General features: G+C 30.1%; 1 long non-coding RNA gene across 1 annotated transcript; it reads left to right on the forward strand.

Annotated features, from left to right (window-relative positions):
* Positions 1–98: 98 nt before the first annotated feature.
* LOC111088597 lies at positions 99–4,176 on the forward strand. The gene is made up of 3 exons (XR_002613068.1): positions 99–338; positions 1,583–1,655; positions 2,330–4,176. It is a non-coding gene; the product is annotated as an uncharacterized LOC111088597 (long non-coding RNA).
* Positions 4,177–4,230: the final 54 nt, after the last annotated feature.

Raw genomic sequence — 4,230 nt, forward strand, 5'->3', positions numbered from 1 at the left:
AAGGCGCCCTCTATTATAAAGTTGTAATTGCTTTTCGTACGGTCATTTGATATTTACTCGAATAATTTAGCGCCATCTATCCCACTATATATATTAACGTTAGTTTATTAGTTATTATGTGTTATGGAATGACCCGACAATATTAAAAATAGCGATCGTGGTAAAAGATGCACTGCGATAGACATGTGTGATATGTCAATATCCAAAAAAACGAAGAGGGCAAATAATTTTGAAATGAAGAGAAGCGTGGCTCTTCAAACGAAGTTAAATTTTGGTTTGAAAAACGATGATCTGTGACTTGTAAAATGGTGATTTGACCAGGCATGAAGAGTATAAGGGTAAAATTGTTACCAACAATAATATTTATAAACTTTCTTATAAGTTATACCCAAACTGTTGGATAATATACCATTGCAATTTGCAGATCCTTGCTTAGAGAAGTTGTATGACTGATGTGATTTTATTTTTATTAAATTTGATTTTTTTTTACCTTTCTATTTCAACTGCTTTAAGTTTTTTAGAATGTATTTAAATCTAGCTTTCTTGAGTCATTATTACTTTAATAAGTTCATTCATCATACTTTCTATAACTCATAGTAAGTTTAGATAGTTAAGATATTTTTCACTTAATAGTAAATTACTCCCCTCCATAGAATCGTGTAATGAAGAAATGTTATTTGGTTGGAATTTATATTGGAAAAAATATTTATTTTTTCAGCTTGCTTAGTGAACTTAAAAAACCATTTATCTTTAGCCACCACAAATTCAAGTTTTTTAACAGTGAGTTTAAGATGGTTTTCCTAAAATGTTGGACTTAAAATCAGTAAAAATTATTACATTATGATTATTAGTACTTAGTTCTCTTTCACAGTTAAATGTTGACAACGTTACCCTCTGTAGTAGTAAAAAAATATAAAACAGTATCTGAATTACATGTTTAAAAACTTCAACATGCTGAGAAAATCTGTAACAAACTCAAATTCTTCATAATGTGAAATCTAGATTAAACCTGTCAAATTTTCAAAAAATTAATTCTGCATAATAATTATATTTAATCTTTCTGTACCAATTCTTGTGAATGTTGAGGGCCTTAAGCATGTAGAAAAGTACTAATAAGTTTAATTTAAATACTGCCCACTTAGTAGATAAACGAACTTTTATTTTTTTTAAGTGTTGTAAATTCTAGAAAGTAGGAATGACAAGATTTCTTATGTTCGTCTTCAACTTCATTCATTGGGTTTTAATGAATTTGACAGAAAAGTCTAATGATTAACAATTTATCAACTAATTAGATACTCTTAGGATCTGAAATATAAAAGCAGTTACAATTGCTGTAAAGGACTGAGTAACAATATAATTAATATGTGTCTCAACCAAAAGACTGTTATTGAGATCTGATGAAGGTAATTTGGCTAACAACTTAATTATTTTTTCCATTGTAGATATTTCAACAACTTTGTTATCTTATCATGCTGAATCTGTATTTGTTAGTTACCATAAGCAATGTGTTTCCTACCATAACGACACCTTTTTTATTCCAAGTTTATCGAAGGTTATTTTTTTCATCATATCTCCAATCTAGATTATGGATACATGGGATTTCCTTATTCAGTCTACTGTTTAATGAAAACTATGACATCCTAAAGGTTTCCAGGGTAAATTTTTTTATATTATTATTATTGCTTAAGATGTTAATTTGAATAATCCATAGACTGCTTGTGCAGATGTTTTGTGATGTGCTTAACATATGGTGTTTATCCTTGCTTTCCAAAAATCTTCTGTATTGATAGACTTTGACAATAAGAGATCTAGTCAGCACATATAAGTTAGTTGATAGACTTTGACAATAAGAGATCTAGTCAGCACATATAAGTTAGTTGATAGACTTTGACAATAAGAGATCTAGTCAGCACATACAAGTTAGTTGATAGACTTTGACAACAAGAGATCTAGTCAGCACATACAAGTTAGTTGATAGACTTTGACAACAAGATATCTAGTCAGCACATACAAGTTAGTTGATAGACTTTGACAACAAGATATCTAGTCAGCACATACAAGTTAGTTGATAGACTTTGACAACAAGATATCTAGTCAGCACATACAAGTTAGTTTATAGACTTTGACAATAGGGTCTAGTCAGCACACACATAAGTTAGCTTGTCTTTAGAGACTTCCAATAAAGACTTCAGAGAAAAATGAAAATAAAAAAATACTGTTGTTACAGTTTTTTCTCTTCTTTCATGTGATTAATACTTGTATGGAAAGTTTTAAACAGTTGTTTGGAGATAGTTTATTTTTGACTTAATCTTTGGATTTGTTATTTCAGGAAAACTCTGGATATTGCAGGTAATGACCACCATGATGGAAGACTGGTGTAATCCTGAAGCAGCAGAATGACTTTGAAACCTACATTTCTCTTCTCTGTGTTCAACATAAAATTATAAAAGAAATTTTTCTTGATGGAATTGAGGTAAATACCATTAGAATAACAGGTTGTATACTTTTTCTCTGCCTTTAATATATTAAGATTATGTCCTTAATTAACATTCACTTTTCTTTATAATGTGTACGAGGATTGACTTTTGTCAAAAAGTATAGGCTTTTCATACCAATACTTCCACCCAATTACAGGAGTGTTTACTTTATTAGTGAAAGTATATTTTCAGTTGGGTTTTCAGTTTCTTAACTAGTTTGATTTGAAAGCCATTAGCTTTGTTCTCACTGTGTGTGTTTTCTTAATGAAACTACACTTCCATCCAGTTGTTCTTTGCTATTTGTTTGCATGTATTACTTTATCAAAGTACTTTATTTCTGATGTGCTATTAAGCAGTTGTTTTTATTTTAGGCTTGCTTTTTTTGTATTTAGTGGAAGATGTTTAAGTGTTTTTCTGTACTTAAAGCTTAGTTATATTTATACTTGTCATGCATTCTGTAGTATACATTTCTTAAAAATTTTCTTAATTCCTATTTCTTCTTCTTTTAGGTAGAGCTAGATAATTAGTGGTATTTGTTAATTGATTAATTTTTAGGCTCATTAATCGATTACATTCAACTAATTGGTTATTCTCACATAAGACTTGAAAGTAATTGAAAATAGTAATAATTGGAAACACTAATTTCCATTAGTTGATTATTTTTGTGACATTAATCAATTTAACTGTAATTTTGATTAGTTGATTATTTTACCTGACGCTAGTCAAGGTAATAGATGCTCATAGGTAACCAACTATATCGATAAATTGAGTTAATCGTACAGCTCTACTGCTACTACTCCTGTATCTTGCAGATAGTGGATGTTCAGTGTCTCGTAGATTATACATTTTATTCCTAACTGGCTTGCTTTTCTCTCATTTTTGTTGCCTATATCCTCTTTTGCTTTAATGGGTGATTCATTGTTTTTAGTCTTCAAATGCTGAGCTTTGTAAATTACTTGATGCATTTTTCTCTTTCACTGAACTGTCTCTTCTTTGAAGTCGGAACTTGTAATTTGATTTGAGTGTGAGAGAGAGAGAGAGAAACTTGCTTCTTCCTGACTGGATGAGATACTTTTCTATTCTTACTATTAGTCCTTGAATACATCTCTTTAAATTTGTTGCTTAGATTGAAGAAGGGATGTTAATCAGTTTTCTTTCTTTCTTTAGACTACTTAGGCAGATATTTAACTGCCTGCTTAACATCTAATATTCTTCCTTAATATCTCAAGATTTTCTATGCTGAAAGATTTTAGTGGGATTCTAGTTGACATTTTCTTGTGCGTATCTCGCTGCTGATTCTTATGTACATGCTTGGGGTGCCCTACAAAATTCATATATATTTCTAACTTGTTTCATACAATAGGTTTTGGGCAATGTTCATATTTTAATTCTTTGTCTACTTTTTTTCATCATTTCAGACTTGTTAGTTACTTTGTCTTCCAGTTGCGTTCCTTGGTTTTTAGGTGTTCATATTTGACAAGTAGGATGGTTTTCTTTTATTATTTGCAGCTTCCTTAATCTTACTTGTAGGAGTTGATGGCTACCCAGATATGTATTTGTGACTGTAGATTTTCAGTTAACATAAACCTTTCTTTGTGCTTTGAATCTCTCAACCAACGTTGCTGATGTGGGACTGGTAACTCTGAAGTGACACATGATAACCCCCATAAATGATCCTTATAAGCTGAAACAGATTTATATCAATTTGCAATGAGTGTATATATATATATATATATATATATATATAGTTAGT

Source organism: Limulus polyphemus, unplaced genomic scaffold (genome assembly GCF_000517525.1).
Source record: "Limulus polyphemus unplaced genomic scaffold, Limulus_polyphemus-2.1.2 Scaffold4097, whole genome shotgun sequence".
In the NCBI taxonomy this organism is placed as follows: Eukaryota; Metazoa; Arthropoda; class Merostomata; order Xiphosura; family Limulidae; genus Limulus; species Limulus polyphemus.